The following is a 14446-nucleotide window of genomic DNA, read 5'->3' as shown; positions in this document are numbered from 1 at the left end:
TCTTAGTGTGTGGCCCTGGGTAGAGAGATCACATCATGGGGGCACCTGGGTGCCTCATTCAGATAAGCATCTGACTCTTGATTTCACCTCAGGTCATGATCTCACAGTTTGTGAGATCGAGCCCTGCATTGGGCTCTGCACTCACAGCATGGAGCCTGCTTGGGATTCTCTGTGTCTCTCTCTCTGCCCCTCCCCCACTCACGTGCTCTGTCTCTCTCTCTCTCTCAAAAATAAATAAACATCAAAAAACATTTAAAAAAAGGAAAGCCCACATCATGGTGATGTGGGGACGCAGTTGTGATGACACATGATGTAACAAAGGAGACAACATCCTCCAGCCACATGAGGCTCTGACATCACCTGCCCTCCACTCGTCCCCACTCCTGGGCGGCAGCTGCTGGTATTGGTATTACAGACCCATTGGGCTTCTTTAGGCCGAGATCCATCTCCGGCAGCTGAAGGGCCTCAGAAACATCCATGCCAGGTCAGCCCAGGAGCAGCAAGTGTTTGAGAGAAGGATTGGGAGAAGGGACCGGTTTTGAAATATTTGAAGGGATGATCATCGAAAAGAGGGATTTGGCTCATTTCACCCTTCTGCAAAAGATGGGAATTGTAGGGAGCTATAAAGGACTGCTCTGCACCACCCGGTGCAGGGAGCCTTTCCCCGGGGTCTGTGCAGTGACGTGGAGGCACAGTCCCGAGAGGACTCAGCCCTTTCCAACCCAGGAGCTGGTCATCTGGGGGGCTGCCTGCCTGAGAGCCCTGGAGAAGGCACTACCCCTCCTCGCCTGCTTATGATCTATTCCAGCATGTCAGAAAATTCTGGTAAAGGGTGACTGGAGTAGGTTCACAGTTTTATTTTTGAGCCATTTGAATAGAATCTTACTTTTTGAAGGGTTTGGGGTAAAAACCTGTATAAAGCGTATTTTAATTTAACATATGTTACGGATCAAAAGAATCGTCGTAGAAAAAAATACCCTAACGATCAGAGATGATTTAATCTTTGTAGCCTTTTTCCGATAGCTCCATGGCCCCAAGCAGAGGCCACATGTGATCCTTTGAGACATCTTGAGCACGACATGATGTGTTGCCGTGATCATACCAGAGCATAGGTTTTTGTTGTGTTAAAACATATTTTTATGGTGGAGACATGATATGTAACATTTGTTGTCTTTGTCAAAGGAAAAAAGAGGAAAAGGCTCACAGCAGAGAGGCAAGCACACTTTCCAGATCCCCATGATTCATGCACCCAAGACTTTATGAATATCTGTTTCATTGCATTTATAGCATTTTCGGCTGCAACTGAAAAAGAAATGGAAATGGAAAAAATAATCAAAATTAATGATGGCCTCACAAAGTAATGTGAACTTTCTAAAAATGAAAGCTGTGTCTATTTCTAAGCTGCAAAGAATTTATATGAAGGTTGTGTTATTTTAAAACATTCCTTATAGCAACATAAAACTTCAAGTTTCACGTTCCCAATGGTGAGTTAGAGTCTATGTGATTGGCTGGTGTTGTGCCGCTCGGTTTCCCAAAGTGTGTTCCCAGGAGGGCCAGCGCCACAGGCTGTTCCTTAGCTGGTTCTGTGGCTTTTGTGGTCAAAGAGGTTGGAAAAGGCCGGAGCCCACTTCCTCGGTGTGCAAAGCCATAAATCTCAGTGGCATCATCAGAGGCTCTGAGGTGTCCTATAACACAGATCCTCAATAATATCTCTTGGAACACATTTTGGGAAGCCCGGGGGAAGGATTAAGAGCACTGGGTTGGTTGCCAAGAGATCTGGGGCTAGTCTTTGTTCTGGTGTATGGCCCTTGGTCAAGCCACTTTCCCTCACCGGGTCTCAGTTTCTCCAGGTGTATCACAGATGTGCCGTGTGTGGTACCTAGAGTTGGTGTTCACAATTATTCACTCTCTCCTCCCTGTGAAGGTAGTAGACGCCCCTGCCCCATTGCTTGGGGCTTCTCTGTGGGGTTTGCTTTGGCCAACGGAACATGAGTGCATGGACTTAAGTCATGTGTGAGGAAAAGCTCTGTCTAGGAAGCCGTGGCAAAGCTCCCACCACCTCTCCTGCTCTTTTCCCTCCCTTCCAAGCAGGACAGTGCTGCTTCTAGAGCTGGTATCCTGGAGTGAAGAGATGGGTGGAACAGGGCCACCACAGCACAGTGGACCCCATTACATAGTGAGGAAGATGTTTTTGCTGTTGTAGTCCCTGAGAATTCAGGGATGCTTGTTACTGCAGCAACACTGACTAATACACGCACTCCAGTCCCCTCCAGCTCTGATACTCCAACATTCTTAAGTGCACGTGAACCCCACTCTGAGTTGTCTCCTCCAGTCTTCCCAACCTCATCAGTCTCCTTTATGGGAGGGGGGCACCATAATAGTCCTCCCACAAAATCCCCGAGTGGCCTCCCAAGACATTGAGGATCAACAGCCTGGGGTGGAGACACAGCAAGAACCTAAGCCCCCTCACTTCAGAATTTTGATGGGTTTGGCATTTCCAGAGCCTATAAGCACCTGAGCCAGAAGTCTAGTGGTCTGGAGCCTGAGGAGCCCCCTAGGAGAGAACCCATCCAAAGATAAGAGCCAGAAGACTTTTCAGTCCAGTCTAGAATAATAAATAGTGCCCTAGAGCAAGGGTTCTGGAAACTCCCAGCCTTGCCTATGCTCTGGTATAGGAACAGGGACCGCAGGATCCAGAGAAGTGCTGAGCTTGGACTGTATGTGACAGATCTGGGGAATGACTCTGCCATTCCTCCATCAGCTCAGAGGCTTGCAGTACCTTGATGGGAGTTGGGTCATCAGCATGGGATCCTGGGCTGTTGACATCTCATAAGATGGGCATAGGGAAGGTGAGAAGAATTTGGAAGAAGCTTCAGGATGGCCTATAAGTCCATGTCATACTCTCCAGGTGTAGAGTCAAGTGGGGCACTTCAACGAGGCCTGGGGTGGGGGTGGGGCCCAATGGTGGTCACAGACAAAAGCCAAAAATGCAGGTTGTATCATTACTGTGATGTGGATTTTTAAAAATTTTTAAAAATGTTTATTCATTTTCGAGAGACAGAACATGAGCGGGGGATGGGTAGAGAGAGAGGGAGACACAGAATTTTTTTTTAAATTTTTTATTTATTTCTAGGAGAGAGAGAGACAGCGTGAGCAGGGGAGAGTCAGGGAGAGAGGGAGTCACAGACTGAAACAGGCTCCAGGCTCTGAGCTGGCAGTCAGCACATAGCCCGACGCGGGGCTCGAACCCACAAACTGCGAGATCATGACCTAAGCGAAAGTCGGACGCTTAACCGACTAAGCCACCCAGGCGCCTCGGGAGACACAGAATTTGAAGTGGCCTCCAGGCTCTGAGCTGTCAGCACAGAGCCTGACATGGGGCTCGAACTCATGAAAGGCGAGATCATGACTTGAGCCAAAGTCGGATGCTTAACCGACTGAGCCAGCCAGGCGCCCCTGTGAAGTGCATTTTTTACCCTCATTGTGTGTGGCCCAGCATACCATGCATGGTGACACTGGTGTTTTAAACCCTGCTGTAAAAATTTGTCCTGATGAAATACTTTGGGAAACATGGAGATGTGTGGATATTTGGGAAATGCTCATTGCAGCGTTGTTTATATATCATGACACTGAAAACAACCTGCATGCTTGTCAAAGGGGAATTGTTCTGCTGGGGTCCATTCATTGATGGAACACTCTACAAACCTTAGGGAAAAAAAGGATAAACTGCTTGGGAAGGCTGTTGCCATGGAAACACAGATCTGAGAGGTGATGCATAGTGACAAAGGCAGGTACACATGTGAATTATTTTTATTCTAATTATGCACAACCATCTATAGTTATTCTTACAGAGGGGAGAAGAAGTACAGAGGCTCTTCTTTTTATGTCTTTGGACATTGTATAATGAATGCATGCTTCCTTAAAACAAAATAATATAGATATTTCCATTCTGAAGAATAAAAAGGGGACTTTTATCTAAAGAGATGCCCACAGTTGCCTATGAGTGATGCCTTGCTGGCCTCTTGTTATAATGAGGAGGTCATCCTACCTAATTTTTCCAGTTGATATTGGGATGAAAATTACGCAGAGCAAATGGCTTTTGGGTTCATGTTAACTTAAGCATAAATCTTTCCAGTAGAAAATTTTCCACCTTGGCCCAAACATAATTGATGTTCGTGGAACATTACTGAATTTTTAGGGGCTATACTGCAGTCACATAAGAGTGAGTTTGAGGGGCGCCTGGGGGGCTCAGTCGGTTAAGCGTCTGACTTCAGCTCAGGTCATGATCTCGTGGTTCGTGATTTCGAGGCTTGTATCGGGCTCTGTAACGAAAGTTCAGAGCCTGGAGCCTGTTTCAGATTCTGTGTCTCCCTCTCTCTCTGCCCCTCCCCTGCTCATGTTCTGTTTCTCTCTGTTTCAAAAATAAACACTAAAAACAAACAAACAAACAAAAAAAGAGAAGAGTGAGTTTGAATCCTATCCTCATGGGTTCCTAGCTGTGAGCTGGAGCTGTGCCCTGGGCCTCAGTTTCCTCAGATGACAAAGTCTGTGTTCCAAGAACTCCATGGGATGATAGGTCTTCAGAGCTTGGCACTGTGGGGGCGCCTGGCTGGCTCAGTTGATAGAGCATGTGACTCTTGATCGCAGGATTGTGAGTTCAACCCCCATGGTGGGCTTGGAGTTTACTTAAAAAAAAAAAACACAAAAAACTTGGTGCCAGGCTTACACTGCAGACAAATGCAAAGAATGAAGTGTTTCTACATCTTATTTCCTTTTCTATGCTGCTCCCGTCAGCTCTTTGTTCCTCTTTAATACAGTTTGCTCTTCTATCTCATTTCTGTTCCAGTGCGCCTATCAGCCTCCTTAATGTCCAGATGGATGATGATCCCTCCTTTTCCTGCCATAGAAACCAAGAGAACAAATGGCCTGGGTTTTACTGATCTACATCTGTGCCGTCCAGGATGGTAAGCGTCAGCCACATGAAGTGTGAAATCTGATCACGTACAATGTGGATAGTGCAAATTGAGATAGGCCGTAGCTATAAAACACATACAGATTTCAAGGACTTCATAAGAAAAAGGGTTAGCTAAAATGTCTCATAAATAATTTTTATAATGATTATGTGTTGAAACGATAGTATTTTGGATGTTACATAGAATAAGCCTGTAAAATCAATTTCACCTGTTTCCTTTTATCTTTTTAAGGTGGCTTTTTAAAATGACTTCTGTGGTGTGCATGTGGTTCCTACTGGTCTAGGCTAATCTAGATCTACCACCCTCATTGTTTCTTTCCATACACCTCTCCCCTGCTTTCTGCTTGCTGTACAAACTGCCACACACCCCATGTCAGCCGTGGGGGACCATGTGTGTGTGGAGGATGGCGCAGAGGACATGGAGGCTGATGGTTCTTCCTGCCTCTCAAGACCTCGAGCTCTGACAGCCTCAGAAATCTCACAGGTGTGCACAGATTCTCCCCAGCCCAAAGATGCAAGGTGGGTCTGAGGAAGGAAAGCAGAAGTGAATTGTTAATTTATGGAAAAGATGAATCATGCAGTCACAGTGGAAAACAGTATGGAGGTTCTTCAAAAAATCCAAAACAGAACTACCAGCAATTTGACTTTTGAATATTCATCCCAAGAAAATAAAAACACTAACTCAAAACGATATGGCACCCCCATGTTAATTGCAGCCTTATTTACAATAGCCAAGATATGGAAGCAACCTAAGTGTCCATGGATGGATGGATGGATGGAAAAAAAGATGTGGTATATACATACAATTGAATATTACTCAGCCATCAAAAAGAAACTAAATGTTGCCATTTGCAACAATGTGGATGGAGCTAGAGTAGACTGTGCTAAGTGAAATAAGTCAGACAGACAAAGACAAATACCTCATGGTCTTGCTTATATGTGGAATTTATTTATTTAAAATTTTTTTAAATGTTTTACTTATTTCTGAGAGAGAGAGAGAGAGAGACAGAGAGAGAGAGAGAGAGAGCATGAACAGGGAAGCGTCAGAGAGAGAGGGAGACACAGAATCCAAAACAGACTCCAGGCTCTGAGCTAGCTGTCAGCACAGAGCCCCATGTGGGGCTCGAATCCATGAACCATGAGATCATGACCTGAGCCAAAGTCGGACACTTAACCGATTGAGCCACCCATGCACCCTTATATGCAGAATTTAAAGAAAACAAAACAAACAACCTACCAAGCTCATACATACAGAGAATAGACTGGTAGTTGCCAAAGGTGGGAGTGGAGAGTGGGCCGAATGAGTGTCAAAAGACACAAATTTCCAGTTCTAAAATAAACAAGTCATAGGATGTAATGTATAGCATAACGACTATAGCTAATAATGCTGTATTGTGTATCTGAAAGTTGCTAAGAGAATAAATCTCAAAAATTCTCATCACAAGAAAAAATTTTATAATTAGGTATGGTGATGGATTTTGGCTAGATGTGCAATGATCATTTAGCATTGTATACAAAGCGAAAATCATTATCTTGCACATCTGGAGCTGACACAATGTTATATGTCAATTATACCTCAATAATAAAAAAAAATTTTTTTTAAAGAAAAGATGAATCACAAGCAAATGTAAATGTCCCTGAGATATTGACGATACCATCCGACCAAGCTTTGGTGACTTCCGGGGGAGGCTTATCCTAACCTTGTATGTGAGCCTCTGTCTGTCTTTTACTAACAAAAATAAGCTCCCGAGAGTAGGACATGCACTTTAGGCAGACCCTATGCTCCTGTTTAGCTGGCTATGGGTGGTGGGGGAAAGACACATTTCACAGGGTTGAATCCTACAAAGGACTGGGCCTGGACAAACCCTGGCTTTGCTCCCGACTACCTGCACACATCTGTGTAGTGACTACATTTTCTTATGTTCTGCATTCCGATGGTCTGACATTTGGGGATTTGAACCTGGAGAAACTGCCCCTTCCAGGGGTAGCTCGTTCCTAGAGGCAGCAAACGAGCCCTGCAAGCATGCCTTTGATTACAAACCAACCAATCCAGAGCCCACACCTCAGCCGCAACCAATGTTTGGCTCTCAGATGCTACGCCAATCCTCCCCCCAACCTATATCACCACATAGCCAGATACCAGACACTAAGGAACAGTTCTATAACCCAGAGCCTGCCAGAATTATTTAAACTTGCTCATCCTAAACTGTTTTCTCTGCCTTCCCTTCCCTTCCCACGAAAACCCCAGTAAAGGCTGAGGTCCATGTTTTCCCCTTTCCAGCCCCCTGCCTTGTGACTGCCCCATGTGCTGCCCCATGTGGCCCTGCTAGCATTCTGTGCCTCCTCCCCTCACAACAACGACTTCTGTGTTTGTGTGTCCTTACCGTACGTGGTTAAAACAAATCCCAGGCACATCCTTGGAGCATCCTGTCTTCTCTGAGTCTTGGCTTCCTCATCTGGAAAATAGGGATGATGGTGTCCCCTCCACGGGGAGATCCTGTGTGTGAAAGTCACTTAGCACAGTGCCTGGCCCCACAAAGCTCAAGACATGGGGAGTGACCTTTTTTTTATTCAAAGTATTTAAAATTTATTTTGAGACAGAAAGAGAGAGAGAGGGAGGAGAGGGAAAGGGAGAGAGAGAGAGAGAGAGGAAGAGAGAGAGAGAGAGAGAGAGAATGGGGGGGAGGGGCAGAGAGAGAGGGAGACAGAATCCCAAACAGGCTCTGCACTGACAGATGTGGGATCGAATTCACAAACCACGTGATCATGATGTGAGCCGAAATCTAGAGTCAGATGCTTAACTGACTGAGCCACCCAGGTGCCCCGGGAATGACTTTAAAAGAAGGTATCCCTCCATGACTTTATTCTCTCTCTACTTTGTTGTATAATTTACTGTGAAGTCTTTTTCCAAACAAACACAAATAAATAAAAGTAAAAGTAAAAGCCCCTAACCTCAGAGTTTACACACACACACACACACACACACACACACACACTCACCCCAGTGAGCAGTATATCCTGTCCAACACGTAACAGCTAACCGGGAGCATGTAACCCAGATGACTTGGCGGGTTAGCTGCCTCCGCTTAGATCCTCACACAAGGAAGACAGTGGAAGTAAGTAGTCACACTGGAGTTTCCACACAGATGGAAGCGTTTCCCCTCTCCTTCCTCCAGAATCTGCCCATTGATGAGGGCTGTTTGGGGGGGAGGGTATGGGAAAGGACAAGGCACTTCAGGAAATAGCAATGACCAGCTGAGAGGAATTGACCTCATGGCCACAAACTGGATCCCACCAAAGCCTGACCTGGCCAGAAATATGAAAAATCAGTTCTGCTCTATAAACACAGCCAAAAGTTCATTTATGAGCTTGAAATAAAAGAGTGACATTTGAACGTTTAAAAAATTTTTTTTAAATGTTTTATTTATTTCTGAGAGAGAGAGAGAGAGAGAGAGAGAGAGAGAGCGAGCATGAGCAGGGGAGGGTCAGAGAGAGGGGAAGACACAGAATCTGAAATAGGCTCCAGGCTCTGAACTAGCTGTCAGCACAGAGCCCGACATGGGGCTCGAACCCATGAACCATGAGATCATGACCTGAGCTGAAGTCGGACGCTTAACCGACTGAGCCACCCAGGCGCCCCTGAACATTTTAATAAATCACAGAAACGTGGGGTTTCAAGCGGCCAACAGAAGGAAAAAACTAGAAAGTGCTGTGCCTCAATGATGGAGGAAATAAAATGAAATCATGAGTGGAGGGAGGGCATCCTGGGAGTGAGCAGAGCACAGGGCCCTCCATGCCCAGGCGGGGCGTTCCGTCAAAGTGGATTCAAATCTTGTGGCTGTCCAGCTTTGACCATACAAGACATTTCTTCTGCATAATTTATATGATGATATCAAATTTCTTGGTTAGGAAGAAATGAAAACACTGTATATTAGCTGTAAGTTACAAGGTCAAAGGAAATTTTTGGACAGATACTTAACTATTCACTTACGAGAAATGTCAGTTTGTTGTAAAATAAGGTAATCACCTTATAATGAAAAAGAGGATTTCAAAACTTTTTTTTTTCCATTTACAGCAGAACGTCTTTAACCAAATAAGAAGTTGAATCAGATTTTCATGATTTTATATTTCAGTCAGCTGCCTTAAGCCCTTTCTGGATCAAGGCAGGGTACCATAAATAATACACATTTTAAAGTTAGATCTGGAAAATATCACAGTGAGCCTACTAGTTAGAGCCTGGGCCACATAGGTGTTTAAGAGAACCTAGGGGTCCCTGGGTGGCTCAATTGGTTAAGTGTCTGACTTCGGCTCAGGTCATGATCTCGTGGTTCATGAGTTCGAGCCCTGCATCGGGCTCTGTGCTCACAGCTCAGAGCCTGGAGCCTGCTTTGAATTCTGTGTCTCTGTCTTTCTCTGCCCCTCCCCTGCTCCCACTGTGTGTGTGTGTGTGTGTGTGTGTGTGTGTGTGTATCAAAAATAAACATTAAAAATTAAAAAAAAAAAAGAGAACCTAGCTATGGTTGTGTCCACGAGGCAGGCAAAAAGTCGTTGGCAAATTTTTAAAAAAGGATAACACAGGGAGGCTCCTGGATAGCTGGCTAAGTGTCTGACTCTGGGTTTTGGCTCAGGTCATGATCTCACGGTTTGTTAGTTCAAACCTTGCATCAGGCTTTGCGCTGATGAGGCAGAGCCTGCCTCGGATCCTGTCTCTCTCTGCCCCTCCCTCCCTCATGTTCTAAATAAGTAAATAAATAAACAAACAAACATTTGGAAAAAAGGAAAAGAAAATGCAGGGTTAAGACTTCCACCAATCTATTTGCTCTGGTTTTCCAGAGTTCAGTTTCTAACTCCCTGGCTTCTGTTTAAACTAGACGGACCCCAAATAGAATGCTGCAAGTGGGCAGCCCCCAGGGCTTATGAGGCTAGATTGGCCAAACCCGGTCTGTGGCCCTCTGTGCAATGTTGTCTCAGGCAAGTAACGAAAATCTCTGACCTGCCCAGCTGTAGGGGTAGAATTCTGTTAGGAAGTCACAAAGCTGCCCAATTTCATGCCACTCCAATGATAGGGTTAGAATATGACAGGCAGGGCCATCTATAGAGGAAAGAGCCAGAGAACTGGGTTAGACATGGGGCAGAATGTAGAAGGAAATAATCTGGGCTTTTTCAGCCATGGCCTAAAGCTGGAAGACCCATCCATTGATAAGGGATTGTAAATCATGATCAGTGGTGCAAAGGAGACCGTTTTGTCCTGATCAACTCACGAGGAAACAATGGAAGTAGTGCATAGAAATTTGTGCAGATAGAATCCAGTGACTTTTCATCTACTTAACCCATGCTTTCCTGCCAAAGTGCTATACCCTATGCCGATCCAACAAAAACACATTTGAGAACACAACGGCACCTCTTAAACCAATGAAGGAGACAAGAAAGTGGGAACATTAAGGCTTAAAATAAATGTTGGTCTGTGGACCCATTAATAAAAAATGGACTGAATTTGGCGTGAGTTTGTCGCACTGTCTTATTCTGAGTTGAAAACACTAATAAAAAAATAATGTAGCCCTGAATGTAAAAACCATATTACCCCAGTCCTAAAGATTTCTCCTGTCAGGCAACCCCAGGGAGTTGTCAAAAATAAATAAAAGCTAAGCTAAAGAGAAAGTTATTGAGAAGGTGGGATATGGTAAGAGTTTATATGTGGCACTCAGGAATGCTGGCTTGACAGACATAGCTAATTCTGGAAGAATAACTTCCTATTTGAATAACAAGTAAAAGGTGTTTAAAGAGAGAAAGGTTATATTTTATTTCAGCAAGTACAGCTTTGGGTGAGTGTTACATAAATATTGATTAAAAGCACTGTGTTTGTTTCCTTCACTTTGACAGATAGAAAGAATGGAAGGTCTTCAGTGGCTTTCCTCCTTGGCTGGTATCTTACAGCGATCAGATCTGCCAAGGCTCCACTGTGATATTCCAGGGAAACCAAGAGTATAGATTTTATATCATTTTAATTTAAAAAGTGTGTATGGGGGGGGGAGTGCTTGTTAGCATGGTATTTGGTTTGGCTTGCAGTTTGCAGTGTTTTTATTTTTTTTAGAAGTTATTTTATGACTAATGCTTAAAAGTCTGAACGCCCAAACAACTACCATCATAGAAGTACTAGTGTTCAATACGATGCATTAGAATTATGTACAATGCACAGTTTAGTATAAAAATCTTTTCTACATTGTAGAGTTTTATGAAACTGTTAATGACATCAAACTCTAAACACTTGAAAGAGCCTCAACTGATGAATGTCAAGAAGATGTGGTTCATCTATACAATGGAATACTACATGGCAATGAGAAAGAATGAAATTTGGCCATGTGTAGCAACGTGGATGGAACTCAAGGGTATTATGCTAAGTGAAAAAAGCCAGGCAGAGAAAGACAGATACTATATGTTTTCACTCATATGTGGATCAGAAGAAACTTAACAGAAGACCATGGGGGCGGGGAAGGAGGAGGGCACTTGTTGGGATGAGCACTGAGTGTTATATGGAAACCAACTTGACAATAAACTATATTTAAAAAAAAAAAACACTAAGCACTTGAGACACCATTTTTTCTCCCTGCTTCTGCATCAGGAACATCAATGGACAGTCTGTTTCAACCTGCAACATCCACCCATTTCTAGTGTGAAATTAAGTAATTTTCTACTTGTACAATTAAGTTTAGCCACACAGTTCTCTTGGATTTGATCCATCGCAACAAAGGCACTGTACATCAGCAGATCCACAGACTTAAATATTTTTAAAGCATTCAAACAAAAAACAAATAATAAAAAAAGGAGTCACACATCATAGTTGAACAGCAACAACAACAATCACATAAAAGATAACACAGTGTTTCTGGCACAGTGACACCACCCGTGTCCACTTCGGGGACATCCAGCTAAGACAGGGAAAGAACCGGAGGTAAAGAAAGCAAATCCTCCTTGCAGTGAGAGTCCCTTCTTTCTGGTTTTCAGAGGGACCTCCTTGCAAATCTCCTCTGCTGTCCTTGTTTGGTAAAAGAGTTGACTCAGTTTGCAGCATTTCTAATGATGACCATCGGCATGGTGGGGTTTACTATACACAGAACTTGATGTGTTTCTTTGGGGCCAGATCATATAAGATGAGTAATCTTCCCAGAGGTTGAGTCCTGAAGAAATGTTGATAGGAATATTCCTGCAGTTTCCCAAAGGGCAGTTTACCAGCCAGAAATGGTTTGTGCAAGACTCAACAGAGAGGTCATGCCGGACAGTGGGAAGGACGCCCAACTCCGATAGCTAGTTATGCTCAGAGATCACATGCTTGAACCCTTCCAACCATCCTTTTAGGTCCTGGTCTGTCAGGAAGACTTGCTGCCGAGGCTGCTGCATGGGAGGAAGCAATGAGACCCTTCAGGCTGGGGGTGGAGGAGACCACAGCAGACCCTAGGACACAGTTACCTAACCTGGCCCCTCTTTAGTGTCCTGCATGCTTCCTTCCGATGCCCTCCAGGGCCCTCCAGAATAAACCACCCACCTCTACCTCCCACCCACCCGCACAGAGTGGGGAGATGGCCCACCCCTGCGAAGTGGGCATTCTCCTGCCCCTTATCCTTCCTTTCCTGCCCCTCTCCCCTCCCCATCTCCTAGAAAATTCTGTCCACCTGGGAGGTCCCCACTTCATAGTCACCACCTCCCTGACTAGTTAGCTTCCCTGTTACACGGGCCCTAGAGCTCCGACTCTTGCAACTACTCATCACACTTGACCTTATGCGTCCAGTGTAGACACTTCTTCACTTGGCTGGAAGCTTCAGGATAGAGACTATTCCCAGCACTGAGGCCAGTAGGGTTCAACAGATATTTATTCAATAAATGAATGAATGAATAGTCTTTAAGACTTTGCTCTGTTGGTTAATTAGAAAATTCCAATTTTTCATGAGTACTTTGGCAGAGTCCTATCCTGGCAAATAAACCCCCAACGCTGTTCAAGTGTTGGGCAACTTCAGGGGAGGCCTTCCCCCCAGCCCCAAGGGGCGAATTGTGACAGCAGATCCCTGGCCTCTTTCTAGTCACTGGCCCAGTGTTGAGCGTGTGGCCTAGGTCTGGTCCAAAAGATGTAAGTGGAAACTGCTGAGGCTCCTGGAGTTATATCCTTCCCCAATAACAGGGGACCAGAGGGTGACCAACTTGTCTGAGTCCACCTAAGACATCCAGGGAAGGCGCCCCCTTCAGTCCTGGACAAAGGGGCTGGTTGGCCACTGTAGGCGTTGATCACCTTTTCTTATAGACATTGTCATATCTGTAGCTGCAGAACCATCTTATGACCGTGAGATGTTGAGTTTCAGGATGAAAATCTAACTCGTCGGAAATACCTAAGCAGAGATAGAGTCTCCGTGACCTCACTGAGCCACACGAGAACCCTGGAACTTTCAACTCCTCATTTCTTATCACGTGCCCTAATCGATCATCCTGACATCGTAAGCCTGTCTTCGATGGGTTTGCCCATTACTTGCAGCTGAAAGCAATCCTCATTGATACAATCAATAAACTGTAGGGGGGGAAATGCTGGCAAAAACGAGACCAGTTGAGTATAAGTAACACAAGAGGCGAGAGCTTTGGGTGCTCCAAGTACTACAGACATATAGGCCCCCAATGGGACACATTTGGATCTGAGTCTCAGGCTGGAAGACGCTCAGGCATCTTGCTGTCACAGGGAACTGCCACACACCCCATCTGTTCAAATATTGTCAAACGGAGAAATCCTGTGTTGAAAAACTCCGGCACAATGAAACTACACGTCCTACCTGCTGCAACAGGCAGAACCATTATTTGAGAATTTCCACTAAACAAATAAGCTTTCACATTTCATTCGGTAAGCCAAGTGTGCTGTGCACATAAAAGCCAAGTCACGTGCTTTATTTTGTCTTGTTGATGGGCACATTTTTCAGGGCCCCAACAGAGGTGTGTGCGGTTTGGCTCCATTGAAAAAATCCTTTGCCCTTCCCTGTAAGTTTGGAAACAAAAGTGCTCTCTTTACGTGTCTCTCATCACCCTTTCCTCTGGAGCCTTCCCGCGAGCTGCTTGACTGAGTGCTCCGAATTTTGGGGGGGGGGGTGCTCCCAGATACTCAGGGACCTCTGGCATTTCCCATCGCATTCATCTACTGGGGTGCCACGTGCCCTTTGCCTCATCTCCAGGTTAGAAGCTTCCTCCAGTCCTTCATTCCTCAATTTCTCTGGGATGGTGCTGGTAGCTTCTTTCCTTCTGCAACGATAAACGGCACATGTCAACTCACAGTTGGAATCAAATAGACAGATCATCTAGAAGATACACTTTGTGATACATTTCCTAAAAGTAGCATAGAAGTCTAGCAGGGTGGTCACCCTCAGCGCTACCGACACTCGGGCCTGGATCGTTCTCTGTTATGTGTGGAGTGGGGGGAAATCCCATGCATGGTAGGATGTTATCAGC

General features: G+C 45.0%; 1 long non-coding RNA gene across 3 annotated transcripts; it reads left to right on the top strand.

The window, feature by feature from the left end:
• Window positions 1-358: 358 nt before the first annotated feature.
• LOC120229950 lies at window positions 359-11302 on the top strand. 3 transcript variants are annotated; one of them, XR_005527884.1, is made up of 4 exons: window positions 359-484; window positions 4847-4964; window positions 5205-5456; window positions 11199-11302. It is a non-coding gene; the product is annotated as an uncharacterized LOC120229950 (long non-coding RNA). The 3 variants fall into 3 exon arrangements; XR_005527886.1 differs by lacking the exon at window positions 11199-11302 and adding an exon at window positions 10140-10411; XR_005527883.1 differs by lacking the exon at window positions 11199-11302 and having other exon boundaries at window positions 5205-5461.
• The last annotated feature ends 3144 nt before the right edge of the window (window positions 11303-14446 follow it).

The sequence above is a fragment of the Hyaena hyaena genome, unplaced genomic scaffold (genome assembly GCF_003009895.1).
Source record: "Hyaena hyaena isolate Hyena2069 unplaced genomic scaffold, ASM300989v1 scaffold_2, whole genome shotgun sequence".
Taxonomy (NCBI): domain Eukaryota; kingdom Metazoa; phylum Chordata; class Mammalia; order Carnivora; family Hyaenidae; genus Hyaena; species Hyaena hyaena.
The sequence above is the reverse complement of the archived record's forward strand: the minus strand, read 5'-3'. Positions and strand labels throughout refer to the sequence as shown.